A 15,184-nucleotide genomic window follows, 5' to 3' on the forward strand; every position below is an offset into this window, starting at 1 on the left:
CGCTCAGGTAGTATGGCTCCTCGGATCGCTCAGGTGTAATGTCTTCCCTGAATCGCTCAGGTAGTATGGCTCCTCGGATCGCTCAGGTGTAATGTCTTCCCTGAATCGCTCAGGTAGTATGGCTCCTCAGATCGCTCAGGTGCAATGTCTTCCCTGAATCGCTCAGGTAGTATGGCTCCTCGGATCGCTCATGTGTTATGTCTCCCCTGATCGCTCATGTGTTATGTCTCCCCTAAACTACTCAAGTGTTATGTCTTCAGGTGTCATGTTTTTCCCCGAGTCACAGGTGTCATGTTCCCGGAATCGCAGGTCATGTCTTCCCAGAATCACTCAGGTTTTGTTTCCCTAAATCACTCAGGTGTCATGTTTTTCCTCAAATTGCATGTGTCATGTTCCAGGAATCGCAGGTGTCATGTTTTTCTCCAAATCACAGGTGTCATATTCCCGGAATCGCAGGTGTCATGTCTTCCCTGAATCATTCAGGTTTTGTCTTCCCTGATTCGCTCAAGCGTCGTGTTTTTCTCCAAATCACAGGTGTCATGTTCCCAAAATGGCATGTGTCATGTCTTCCCTGAATCACTCAGGGTTATGTTTTCTCCAAATTGCATGTGTCATTTACCCAAGAATTGCATGTGTCATGTCTTCCCTGAATCGCTCAGGGTTATGTTTTCTTCAATTCACAGGTGTCATGTTCCCAAAAATTGCATGTGTCATGTCTTCCCTAAGTGACTCAGGGGTCAGGTCCCCTGAATTGCTCTGGTGTTATGCCTCCCCTTAGTGACTTAGGGGTAAGGTTCCCTGAATCGCTTAGGTCTTGTGTGATCCCTGAATCGCTCGGGTCTTGTGTGTTCCCTGAATCGCTCGGGTCTTGTGTGTTCCCTGAATCGCTCGGGTCTTGTGTGTTCCCTGAATCGCTCGGGTCTTGTGTGTTCCCTGATTCGCTCAGGTGTCAGGTGTGTTTTTCCTACCTCTTCCAGGTCGGTTGTTTCCCAGGTTGCATATTTTCCTGAACAGTCTGGTTATGTATTCCCCTGATTCACTCAGGTCAGGTTGGCCTGATTCGCCCAGGCTTCTGTTTTTTCCCTGGTCTCCCAGTGGGTAGGTAGTGGCCAGGTCCAACCAGGTTCAAGGTACTGCCCGACCCACCCAGGTGTCTGTCCTCCTTATGAAGGTGTATGTAATTGCCTGCTTTGCTTAGGATTCCATGTTGCCTGAACCGCTCAGGATTCAGTGTATCGCCCGAATTACGCGGGTTCCATGCAGCAGCAGCGTCCGGCTGGTTCCTGGTTACCCGATTCGTGTCCGGATTCCTGTTTTCCGCAGGTTTGTTGCATGCGGCGCAACTTCGGCTCTTATTCTGGCTGTCCAGGGTCACCCAGCAGTTGACCATGGCGCCCAGGCTGCATCCTGGTTCTCCGTCGCCTCTTTTCAGTGCCACCAGATCGCACCTCTCTCTGGGTCTCGTGCCCATGTATTTCCTGGATTAGCCCAAAATTCACGTATTTACCCATTCACCCAGGTCTAATTCCCCGGAGTCGCGCAGGTTTTACGTGTTTCCTGGATCACTCGGGTTCATGCATTTCCCTGAATCAATCGGGTTTATGTTTCCCGAATCGCCCGGGTTCATGTTTTCTGGATCGCTCAGGTTTATGTATGTGCCCAAGTCACTCAGGTTTACGTATTTCCCTGAATAGCGCAGGTCAGGTATTTCCCTGAATCACTCAGGTTTTGTATTTCCTGTCTTCAGGTTGCCGGTATTTCCAGGCGGTATGTTTTTCCTGATTCACCCAGGTTACGTATTTCCCTGAATCACTCAGGTTTTGTATTTTCCTGTCTCTTTCAGGTTGGCGGCATTTCCAGGTTGTGTGTATTTTCTTGATTCACTCAGGTTACTTATTCCCTGAATCGCTCAGGTCTTTTTTCCACAGGTTGTTCGCATTTGCCTGAATCACTCAGCATTTTTTCCCACATGTTGTTCGCATTTGCCTGAATCGCTCAGGTCTTTTCCCACTGGTGGTACACATTTGCCTGAATCACTCAGGACCCGATTTATTTGCCTGGAACGCTCGGGGTTTTCCAGCAGTATCCAGTTGTTCCTGTTTACCCGGTTCGGGTTCCGCATGTTTGAATCCCTGATTGCATTGGATCCGGGTTCATCACGGGGGTTTGGATATGGTCATCCATTATCTCGACAATTGTTGTTATATCAGGTATTGTACTCTGCTCCCACTCAAGCGGCATTCTCCTGTTCATTGCTACGTCATGGTTTTGCTCAATCTCACCTGGGCAGTCTGCACCCTGATTCCTGATCGTCAAGGGACCTCAGGGCGTCCCCTCGGGCTGGGCTAGTTGCCCCAGCTTTTTGCCAGGCTTGAGGCCCCCGTGGCGGCCGCCAAGCTGGCTAAGATCCAGGCTGCCGTTCATCTGCGGCTTCTTCCAGGGTCCTGTCCAAATGGGAGCTCCAGTCCCTGTTAGGGTTCCTCTACTGTACATTTACGATCATGCCCAGGGCAGGTCTTTCACTTCCCGGCCCCTCAGTCTCCCAAAAAAAACACAAAAAAAAAAACACCCATCCTCGGGGGAGGTGGACGAGGTCACGTTTCATGGCTTTATAGCCCATTGCCACACGCACCGCCTCCTGTCATTTAACACCATCAAGCTGTATTTGGCCAGCATTCAACACCATCGGATGCTCAGCGACCCCTCTGCCAAATCCATTTTTCGTATCAGGCCATCAAAGCCACCCTCAGGGTTAGCACAGCGGTCCAGGTGCGTAGACAACCAGTGTCAGGCGAGCTTTTCCACAGATTGTCCGTAGCCCTAGACTGTCTCCCTTTGGGCACTCAGCAAGCATCATCACCAAAGCAGGCATGTACCTAGGGTTCCATGGGTGCTTAGACCCGGGGAGTTTACCTACGGCACGGTCAACCGAGCGACCCTGCTCAGGCGACATCTCGCCTGGCATACGGTCCACTTCATACTGTCCATCCCAGCCACCAAGTCCAATCAGGCTGGTCCTCCCACCGAGGTAGAGTTCTTCCCTACGGCCAACTGTTGGTGTTCCGTCTAGGCACTCCAAGAGCTTCTGGCCTCACTCCAGTCTCCCGCGTTAGACGACCCGTTGCTCCCGATTAACGGTAGGCCCCTCTTCTTCGGCCCAGTTGTCTCCAATATCCGCACCCTGGCGGCAGGGGTGGGGTTCAACCCTAGCACGGTATCCGGGCACTCCTCTCACGTAGGGTCTGCTTCCGCAGCATCCAGTCATCAGGTACCGGCACACGTCATCCGCAAGGTGGGTCATTGGCGGTCGTCCTGCTACCCTAGGTACATTCCCAATCCGCGAGTTGAGATTGTCAGAGCCTTTCGTTCTTTGGGCTTTATGGGTTCCATGATGCTCCAAGAATACATTCCACCCTACTCCGGGCCGGTTCTCTTTGCCCACTCATCTAGGCCTTACCTCGTCACTGGCACCGGGCACACTCCAGCCAGTTGGTTCAGGGCAGTACATAGGCATGCCTACTCTGTTCCTCGATTAGCTCCTACCACAAATAGTTAAGGCTGCGTGCAGCCTGTAATTGTGGGTGGAGCGACTTACCCTACTTAAACCCCCTGGTACAAGCAGGAGGGCGCCCGTTCTTTGCCCCTCCCTCCCATCCCCTTTTTCATTCACTCCTCCTGGGTGGCCCACTCATCTAGGCCTTACCTCGTCACTGGCACCGGGCACACTCCAGCCAGTTGGTTCAGGGCAGTAGATAGGCATGCCTACTCTGTTCCTCGATTAGCTCCTACCACAAATATATATATATATATATATATATATATATACATATATATATATACACACACACACACACACACCTTCCTTTTTCACAATTTTTGAGAGCGAAAAGGATTGTTTCGGACCCTGATGTACTTAATGATACACTTAATGTCATGGTTAATAAGTTTATACAAAGGAGTTATCCCCCTAAGTTATTGCAGTCTCAAATTGGAAAAGTACATGCGATTGATAGAGATGATACATTGATGAGGAAAGATGTGAAGGGGACCCATACCAGGATTCCTTTCATTTCTAGATATACTGAACACAGCAGTGAGATAACCGTGTCATCAAGAAGCATTGGGGTATTTTGGGAGGATGCCTGGATCAGATACCTGAATTTAGGCTTCCCCTTTTTTCTTATCGAAGATCAAGAAATCTGCGCGATCAGTTGGTTAGAGCGGATATTGGTCCTGGTCCTAGAGTGACACAAAGTACATTGACCCAGCAGAGTCAGGGTTGTTTCCCATGTCTCAGTTGTGTCAATTGCAAATATATTTGTAAGGGCAGATTCTTTACACATCCAACCACTGATGTGAGATATTTGATACCCTTCTACCTTACGTGTAATTCCAACTTTGCGATATATGTTCTGACCTGCCCTTGCATCGGTATACTATTAGGAAGAAGCGTCAGGATTTGCCCATTTCCAAACATTTATTTGAGCTAAATCATTCAGAGAGCGAATTAAAATATTGGATTATTGATCACATTCCTTTACCTAGACGAGGAGGCAATAGAATTCGGTTATTGAAGAAAAAGGAGCTGTTTTGGATACACACATTGAATAGTCTGAGACCAAATGGTCTAAATACTGATTATAATCCAAGGATGTATACTTAGAGGATTGGTTTGACCTTGATGTCTATGCCTTTATGTCTTCTTTCATACCCTGTAGTGGTGGTTGCTTTTTGAACACAAGTAATTGCATCAACATATACTTATGATCTTTCTTTATCCTCTTTTTTTAAATAGAATTTTGGATGAAAGAGGTGGAATTATTTGGAGATGGAATGAACATACACTACGGAACAACATTGTGGTCCCATGCCATTGTTAATAAATTGTGTTTGTGTTATTTTTGCCGCTTCCCAGGTTGTTTCTTGAAATTTTTATTATTTAGTATTCCAGAGTTGTCAGGAGAACCCTATTTTTGGCTGTGGTAGGAGGCATGTATGGGGCGGTGCTTAGTTGCGCGATCTGCATGGCAGTGTCGGTTGGGCTTACATTGCATGCTCCACCATTAGGATGGTGTACTCCTTTGACTAGGAGTATCCCCTCCCGTTATTTTTTTCCTACATGCCATTACTATAATGTAATATAACTTGGGGCAACTTTGCCAGTATCCAATATGGCACTTCCCGATATGACATCACGCGGGCATGCGCATTGGAGCTTTGGCAGTAGTGAGCTGCTTTGCTGTGATTGAAAGGGGAGGAGGCTTGCGAGAAGCCTACTCCGGTGACGGCATGAGATCACACATTCTAGACGCAACCTGGCGCCTGCGCACTGTAAGTTGTTACACGCCAAGATTGGCATTTGATCGCATGTGGACCTACGATGTGTCTGATGTGTAGGTTTATGATCTGATCCTATATCCCACCTGCTAATATTTAATATGATTATTATGACCCACAGCACCTGTGGTTGAATGGTGTAATTTATCTATTTTTAGTGTTTTTTGCATTATGATTAATGATTAATGTCTGATTGATTTCACATATAATTATGTCTTTGGTTGTTATTATTATGTACTATATCATGTCACTTTACACTTGTTTTTATCTATGTTTCATGATTTTATTGTAATTATCATGTTTATTGTTTGCTCCACCCCCCAATTTTGTTTGGGCTATTTATGCTTTGCAATGCACTTGTGTTTTATGCTTGAGAAAGGCTCTGTGTCCGAGCCGAAATGTTGCCTCACTGTCCCACATGGGCCAATAAATCACAATTTTATACTGGAAGTGCTGTCTGTTCTCTACTATATTTCAAAGCACACCCACACCATCACACCTCCTCCTCCATGCTTCACGGTGGGAACCAGGCATGTAGAGTCCATCCGTTCACCTTTTCTGCGTCGCACAAAGACACAGTGGTTGGAACCAAAGATCTCAAATTTGGACTCATCAGACCAAAGCACAGATTTCCACTGGTCTAATGTCCATTCCTTGTGTTCTTTAGCCCAAACAAGTCTCTTCTGCTTGTTGCCTGTCCTTAGCAGTGGTTTCCTAGCAGATATTCTACAATGAAGTCCTGATTCATACAGTCTCCTCTTAACAGTTGTTCTAGAGATGTGTCTGCTGCTAGAACTCTGTGTGGCATAGACCTGGTCTCTAATCTGAGCTGCTGTTAACATGCGATTTCTGAGGCTGGTGACTCGGATGAACTTATCCTCCGCAGCAGAGGTGACTCTTGGTCTTCCTTTCCTGGGGCGGTCCACATGTGAGCCAGTTTCTTTGTAGCGCTTTATGGTTTTTGTGACTGCACTTGGGGACACTTTCAAAGTTTTCCCAATTTTTCGGACTGACTGACCTTCATTTCTTAAAGTAATGATGGCCACTCGTTTTTCTGTACTTAGCTGCTTTTTTCTTGCCATAATACAAATTAATACAAACAAATTAATACAAAATTAATACATAATAAATAATACAAACAGTTTAGTCAGTAGGACTATCAGCTGTGTATCCACCTGACTTCTCCACAACGCAACTGATGGTCCCAACCCCATTTATAAGGCAAGAAATCCCACTTATTAAACCTGACAGGGCACACCTGTGAAGTGAAAAACATTTCAGGTGACTACCTCTTGAAGCTCATCAAGAGAATGCCAAGAGTGTGCAAAGCACACATATTTTCAATTGTTTCACACTTTTTTGTTATGTGTATATAATTCCACATGTGTTAATTCATAGTTTTGATGCCTTCAGTGTGAATCTACAATTTTCATAGTCATGAAAATAAAGAAAACTCTTTGAATGAGAAGGTGTGTCCAAACTTTTGGTCTGTACTGTAAATATATATATAGAGCCATAATATATTTGCACATATTATATATTTAGAATATATAATATATTATATGTAAATATATTATGGCTAAAATATCAGTAGTAGTTTCCCACATATTATGCATTCATATATATCAGAAGTATGAAAATATATTAGTAATTATACATTTATTTTGAGCCATACATTTTTACAATTACTAAAAAAAATATATAAATCTAATATAACTGTAGCTCTCTAACAGAGCTACAGTTAGAGAGAACGGAATCCTTCTTTCCATTCTAACTCTCCCTTTAAGAAGGGGAGGGGACTACTTAGAGGTCAGTTTAGCTTACCCCCTGCTAGGGGAGAGTCTAGCTTATCCCCTGCTAGGGGTGTTGTGTCGCCGTTGGACGTGCCCCAGCTAAGCAAAGCAAGCCAGCTAGAGCACCTTTAGCTCTGCTGGACATGGAGGCCACAGCTTAAAGCCTCAGAACCTCTATTTCTGAAAACATTTGTGACAGGATTTGAACTCACAGCTTCTGCATCACAGCCCAGAACTTTAACCCCTACACTATATAGCTGTATAGCCAGTCAGCAGAAAAATAAATAAAATATGAGACTTCTACTGTAGAGGAATACTTACTACTAGTAAAACTATGGCCTGTCCGAAATTTATTCCGGCAGCCTCTCGCCGTGTGCTGCCGTGCCTCTGCCGGAACTCCACCCCGCCCCCATTATAGTCAATGGGGACGGAGCGGCAGTCCGGAGGCACACGTTCAGTAGCGGCAGGACGGATCCGACAGGGTGTTCACCCGATGGAACAGCCTGCCGGAGGTCCGTGCCGCTAGTGTGAAAGTAGTCTTACGGATCCTCCTTTTGAGAATTTTAAGCTTTCTCCTTTGGGCGTTGTGCCAAAGGAGGAGCCTGGGGACTTCAAGCTTATTCATCACCTGTCATTTTGTGAGAAAAGCTCTCTGAATGACATGGTGGATAAATCAAAGGCCTTGGTTGTTTATGCCTCATTTGACAATGCCTTAGCCTTTCTACGGTGTTTTGGTAAGGGAGCTTTATTAGCAAAGACTGACATTAAGTCGGCATTTCGTTTATTGACAGTTTAGCCCTCGGGTTTCAATTTATTAGGTTTTCAGTTCAATGGTTATTTTTATTTTGATAAATGTCTCCCAATGGGTTTTTCTTTGTCTTGTTATTGCTTTGAAGCTTTTTCTTTGTTTATTCAGTGGGTTATTGATTATGATACGAAAATAGGTGGCGCTTTACACTACCTAGATGATTTTTTATTTGTCGGTTTTTCTGAATCTAATCTATGTTCGGACTCGTTAGCTAGATTTTTTGACATTTGTTCTTGTTTTAGTATTCCTATAGCAGCAGAGAAAACTTTTTTTTATTGAAGTTTTCAGATACATTTGAACATAAAGGAACGACATGTTCTAAGACAAAGGATTGAGAAACATCTGTAACTGTATTTAATCCAAGTCCTTCACAATGTGCATTCCTATTTTGCAACTGTTATGTTCCAATATTACAATATTACTGGTTTACCAGTAGGTGGCAGCAAGCATGGCAGAGCTACAGTTAGAGAGAACGGAATCCTTCTTTCCATTCTAACTCTCCCTTTAAGGAGGGGAGGGGACTACTTAGAGGTCAGTTTAGCTTACCCCCTGCTAGGGGAGAGTCTAGCTTATCCCCTGCTAGGGGAGTGTCTAGCTTATCCCCTGCTAGGGGAAGGAAGCCAGGGCTAGGCGCATCGCCGTTGGACGTGCCCCAGCTAAGCAAAGCAAGCCAGCTAGAGCACCTTTAGCTCTGCTGGACATGGAGGCCACAGCTTAAAGCCTCAGAAGCCAGGAGGAGTTTTCCCTGGACAAATCTAGAGACCGACCAGACTACAAAGAGAAGTTGCAGCACGCAGCAGAAGCAAAGATTCTATTTAAGCCTGTCGGTACAGCAGAGTCAGAGAGCAACCGATGTAGCAGAGAGGAGTTTGCCTGCCACAGTTTGAATGCTAAAGCCTCCTGGGACCAAAATAAAGTCTGTAAACCGTTTGAAGAAACGTTTATGCAAAGTGACGCTGCTTTTCAACTTTATCACAAGGCCTGGACTCAATTTATTCTTCATCCCCAAGTTAACTTCCCCCCTTTTTCTGCTTCGGAGCCAACGCCTGGGGTCCAGTGTATCCAGGTAGGAGCACCGTGACACAACATTACATAAAGGGACATTTTAGGCCATTCTATGCCACTCGACCATTCCTACACCTGGGTGCCGCCACCAACACCATTTCTTAAAGGGACTCTGTCCCGTTGTTGCTTCATTGCAACTGGCATCACAAACATTTCTTAAAGGGACCCAAGCCTGTTGCCGCCTCTTTAGCACTTTGGGCTAGGCTTCGCTGCACATGTATGTTGGTTCTGTAATGCGCGCTGGCTGCGGCCTTTTGTGTGAACATGGCCTTAGTATGGATGCATTTCTGTTTGTGTCACGGGTTGTTTGTGCTCTGGAGTACTGGCTGCGGTGGACTCCATGTATGCTGGGTGCCAAGGGCAACGCTCAGGAGTGCAGCTTGTGTGTTCACTTCCCTGTTCTTGCAGACTCCCCGTTTGGTTCTGATGTGAGCTGTGGTGCTTGTGATGAGTTTTTCTTCTGCCTTGCTGGATGTTGCCCCTTGCTGCTCACCCAGGGGGTCAGTCTGTTTTGGATCTTACTGGGTGTAGCCCCTTGCTGCTGACCTAGGGAGTTTTGCCATCTGCCCTTGTTTATGGTGTCGCCTGGTTACGTGTTGTTGTTTTTTGCCTTGTCTGACCTTCTGTACCTGTCCTGTACGATGTTTATGTTGTTATCCTTGTCCATGTCTTGCCTGATCTCCTGTACCTGTTCTCTGTCTGCATTAGGGATGCCACCTTTGCCAACAAAAAAAAAAATACTGGACAAGTTAAGCCACACCCAAAAAGGTTGTGGTTGTGGGGGGCGTGGCTTAACACAGGGTGTGAAGTCGCTGTCATACTGTGGTTCCCTAGGAATATTAAAGCCCCCATTAGCGCCCCCAGTAATAGTAATGCCCCATTAGTGCCCCCTCAGTAATAGTAATGCCCCCATTAGTGTGCCCCAGTAAGAGTTATGGCCCTATTAGTGACCCCCAGTTAGAGTAATGTGGCCCTCATCCCCCGGAAACCGTCGCTTGGGGCCGGCACTGTTTGACTCAAACAGCGGCTGCGGCAGGCCACTGAGTGCTGCAGGGCCCGGCGACATTAGTGAGAAAGGCTGCCCTTGAACCCCTGCCCCGCAGGCTCCTGAGCCCGACACAGCGACACCAATCGCGTGCTCCGGTTCTCACCCAGCTCCTGGGCAGCTCCTCTAACCAGGGTCGCAGCCATTTCTTCCCAGAAGGGGCAACGCACGTCTTTCTGGGAGCAGGCGGTTTCCTAGCAACGAAAGGACGCGCTTGGACGAGGAGGCAGCTTCCTATTGCTGGTATAGAAGTGTACATAAGATGGCATGGGGTGAGTGTGACACAGTGATGGGGTGGGGCTATGCCACTCGCTCAGCTGATCACCGGATTCACCACGCCGGCAGTTTGACAGGCTCAGTCAGCTGACGTCTTCCGCTGCTGACTGACAGTCCTGTCCTCATCGCCGGACGCAGCCGCCGGCGCCGCTGACTCTGACATCACGCCGGCTGCTCACTCACCGCCTGCGCCACTCCACCAGCTGTCAGGACAGATGAGGGCAGGCAAGCGTAGAAGGGAAGACGTCTCATGAATCTTTCTGTGCCCAGGTCTGAGAGAGGCTTGTACCCAGGCACAGGATTACAAACCCGGACTCTCCGGGTCAATCCCATATGGGTGGCAAACCTAGTCTATATACACTCTGTTCCTTGTATAGCCTAGCAATGCTCTACTGCATCTGATGTCTGCTCTGCAGTGCCTTACTGCGTCTGTTCCTGTGTTTGTCCTGCCTTTGTGAGAAGGTCCCTGGGTTCTCAGGAGGGAGGATCTCTAGTCTGTTTGCAGGTCTGCCTGAGACAGCCATGCTTTCATTCCGCATGGGGTCCAGGTACCTGCTTCTGTGCTGGTTCCCGTTTGTCTTGTTATCGTATCCATGTCCTGTGTTTGCTTGGGTTCCAGTTCTGTTGTCTGTTCTGCTGTTGGTTTCACCAGTGTGGTTCTCTGCAGGTAGTGGCAAAGTGTATCGGGACCTTCATGGAGGTGTGACCAGTGAGCCCTCGGCACAGTTAATCCCACCACCAGGGGCTCTGTGAAGAACAGGGCTCACTGGTAGAGATCTCCCAAACTATTCGCCGGCGAACATAGCTTGTTCTCGTTCGCCGCTGCGGGTGAACATATGCAATGTTCGGTCCGCCCCCTATTCGTCATCACCCCTTCGGGGTCCACCCTCAGGGAACGACTCGACCGACAGGTAGCAGACTACCTCGCCTTAACTGCAGATATCGACACTCTGAGGAGCGATGAACCCCTTGACTACTGGGTGTGCAGGCTTGACCTATGGCCTGAGCTATCACAATTTGCGATAGAACTTCTGGCCTGCCCCGTTTCAAGTGTCCTGTCAGAAAGGACCTTCAGTGCAGTAGGTATTGTCACTGAGAAGAGAAGTTGCCTAGGTCAAAAAAGTCGAGATTACCTCACCTTTATTAAGATGAATGAGGCATGGATCCCAAAGGGACTGACAGTGGGCGATACATTCGACTAAAAATGGCCTGATGATTGAGATGAGCTGCCTTGGGCTAAAAATGGTCCACACGCTGCTGTATTTTATCTCTGCATGCCTGATGACTTGCGTAACTTATCCGCCACCAACTAGGGTTCAAGCCGCAATGTTTTAGTGCACTTTCTGCCTGGAAAACATACATTTTTCTGGCGGCTGCAACAATACCTAATTTTTTCGGGCATACATGCCTAATTTTTCTGGCCTCTGGTGCTGCACTGTGGCTGCAAAAACAAAACAAAAAAAAAAGGCACATACATGTGTCAATTCCCCTTCGTGATCGTTACCTTGTTGTGGTGAAGGGGCTTGCGTATCACAATGAAGCATCCACCTCTATGAGTGTGTTGGCAATGGCAATGTTGGCACACCCTAGATGATAAGGTAATTGCTTCATTGTTGACAGACCAAAAGCGATCGGCTGGATAACATTGGATAGAAAAAACATTAATTTTCTTTGTGATCATCTAAGGTGATCATTAAAGCCTACTAGGCCAACAATAGGCCCACACTGCAGAATCATTGTTTTATGGGTCACTTAACTGTCACTGAGCTACCTCAGCACGACCATAGGCTTTTAAAAAACCCCATTGCCTGCAATCTCCCAAACGTGTGCACGAGCACAGTTATCACTACACCAAGATTGACGCATAGAGGAATTGTAACGGTCACGTCCACACACACACAGGGGGAAGGATAGTGACAACTGCGCTCCACCCTCACCCCTGGCCCTGCCTACTTGCCTCACGAGTCCTGATGACAGGGGACAAATATACAGAACATGAACGGACCGGGTCAGGACCAAGAGAGCTACGCAGTACAAAGGGTTAAGCAAAGAATGGTCAGGAGAAGCCGGGGTCAAATACCAGGAGAGTAGAGAAGTACCAGAGGAGTCCGCAAAGAGTAGTCAGGTGGGAGCCGAGGTCACAATACCAGGACGGATGCGCAGTACAGGAGGAGCAGGCAAAGGATCGTCAGGGAATAGGATCAGGTGAGTATTCAGTAGTCCAACAAATAGCCAGGAACGTAGAAATTAACAGGCAGCCTGTATTTATAGTGGGGAGTGAGGGTCATGTGATGTAGCCAGCGTCACATGACCGACAGACCGACCAGTCGAGCACCGAGTGATCAGCTCGGCGCTCAAGGCAGACCTAAAAGCAGGGAGCCTCCCGAAGCTAAGCAGCAGGCCTGCGGCTGATGGGAGACCGAGTGTACCTTCGGCACCCCGTTGCAGGAATAAAATTTATGTCATGAGTGTGTTAACTATTGACAACTCTTTGCGGTTGTCTAAAATCTTTTCCATACACGTCCCCTGATAGGGGACGTAACAGGGATTAAACTGATAGGAATAGTACTACTTAACACACCACTCATATCTGGTGGCACAGTACATTGCACGGCGCACGCGCAGTGCCCCAAATTGGAAGTAGGAGGACCGACCAAGCATCTTTTTCCATCTCCCGGTTCCTAAAATCTATTCCAGAGACCGGCCCCTGATAGGGGACGTAACAGGGATTAAACTGATAGGAATAGTACTACTTAACACACCTAATAATAATAATAATAATAGTAGGGGACGTAACAGGGATTAAACTGATAGGAATAGTACTACTTAACACACCTCTCATATCTGGTGGCACAATACATTGCACGGCGCACGTGCAGTGCCCCAAATTGGAAGTAGGAGAACCGACCAAGCATCTTTTTCCATCTCCCGGTTCCTAAAATCTATTCCATACACGTCCCCTGATAGGGGACGTAACAGGGATTAAACTGATAGGAATAGTACTACTTAATATACCACTCATATTGGGATTGCACAGTACATAACACGCTACACGCGCAGTGGAAATTGGAAGTAAGAGGACCGACCAAGCATCTTTTTCCATCTCCCGGTTCCTAAAATCTATTCCATACACGTCCCCTGATAGGGGACGTAACATGGATTAAACTGATAGGAATAGTACTACTTAACATACCACTCATATTGGGATTGCACAGTACACTACACGGCGCACGCGCAGTGCCCCAAATTGGAAGTAAGAGGACCGACCAAGCATCTTTTTCCATCTCCCGGTTCCTAAAATCTATTCCATACATCGGCCCCTGATAGGGGACAAAACAGATATTAAACTGTTAAGAACAGATTTTTTTTAATAAAAAAAAGAGGATAGCCTCTGTGGAGCTGGGTATTTTTGGGCCGCGTTACTGAACGCTCATGCACAATGGCTGTAGGCTCATGTGTCCTTTTGCGGAGGTGACAAACCTGATCAGTCAAACCCAAGGCAACATCATCGACCTCATCCCATATGCGTTTTTTCTGGAGCGTGCCCTGCAAAGAGTGCTGGATCAGGCCGTAGATGAGCATGAAGAGGAAGAGTTGTGGTCACCATCACCACCAGAAGCAGCCTTGTCATCGTAAATTGCTGGACCTGCGGCAACGCAGAGAGAGGAGTCTGAAGAAGAGGAGTCAGAGGAGGAAGGTGGCTTTGAGGAGGTGGAAGACCAACCACAGCAGGCGTCCCAGGGGGCTTGTTGTCACCTTTCGGGGACCCTTGGTGTTGTACGTGGTTAGAGGGAGGAAGAGACCTTCAATGACGTCAGTGAGGACAAGGAACGGAACATGGCTAGCTTGGTATCCAACCTTGTGCAAATGGGGAGTTTGCGGTTGTGCAAATGGACTGTTTGTGGTGCGTTAAACGGGGAGTTTGATCTGTCAGAGTTTGGTCTGTCACTGTGAAGTGGGCGTAACCCTTACACTACCTGATCGATAAAACATCATACCTGATGTTTTAAAGCACGTTATTCCAAACAATTTAGGAATGTTAGGTGATTTATGCCCTTTATGGATTAAAACCCGACTCTGCGTCAACTATGTAATTTTCCATGGGAGTTTTGCCATGGATTCCCCTCCGGCATGCCACAGTCCAGGTGTTAGTCCCCTTGAAACAACTTTTCCATCACTATTGTGGCCAGAAAGAGTCCCTGTGGGTTTTAAAATTCGCCTGCCTAATGAAGTCTATGGCGGTTCGCCCGTTCGCGAACATTTGTGAAAATTTGCGTTCACCAATCGCGAACGGAAAATTTTATGTTCGCGACATCTCTACTCACTACAGTTTAGGGAGGGTGGGCAGGGACAGGTGGTCCCCTCCCCTACCTTTGTTTATGTAGTTTTGCCTGGCCCCATATTTAGCAGAGACGGGTCTGGGTTAGTATGGGGTTAATACAGGGAACTGGTTAAGGGGGGGGAGGCGGGGTTCAAGCAGGGTATATAAACTCTGTCCCGCCTCTTCTCTTCCTCTTTAAGCGGAAGCGATGTGTGGCGTGGTATGCTGCTGCGCTCTGTCCGCTAAAAAAAGAGGTGGCTTCAGGAGATGCCCCCCCTGAGTGATGCTTTACTGGCGAGAATAGCTGAGGGTGGCAAGGGATGGCTGCTCTCTTTTTTGAGCAGCCTCGGTCCTCCCCAGCCTTCCTCCTCCCCTGGCTTGGTGTGCACCGCTGGGGATTTGGTCCCATTGCAGTATGGCTCCAGGGCTTCGGCGGGGGGCAGGCGGTCCACCCGCCGTATCCGCCCCCCCCCGCTAGGCTTGGGCATAGTCCCCCCCTTCACTTCATACCCGGAGCGCTGCTAACAGCGCTGGTATAC

At 47.6% G+C, this 15,184-nt stretch overlaps 1 protein-coding gene and 1 pseudogene across 1 annotated transcript in view; one reads left to right on the forward strand and one right to left on the reverse strand.

Moving 5' to 3' along the window:
• LOC122940436 (WAP four-disulfide core domain protein 3-like) overlaps positions 1-15,184 on the forward strand; it is a 181,712-nt gene that overhangs the window by 139,934 nt on the left and 26,594 nt on the right. The gene's annotated exons all lie outside the window — the stretch shown is intronic.
• On the reverse strand, positions 13,534-13,710 carry LOC122942902 (annotated as a pseudogene).

The sequence above is a fragment of the Bufo gargarizans genome, chromosome 6 (assembly GCF_014858855.1).
Source record: "Bufo gargarizans isolate SCDJY-AF-19 chromosome 6, ASM1485885v1, whole genome shotgun sequence".
In the NCBI taxonomy this organism is placed as follows: Eukaryota; Metazoa; Chordata; class Amphibia; order Anura; family Bufonidae; genus Bufo; species Bufo gargarizans.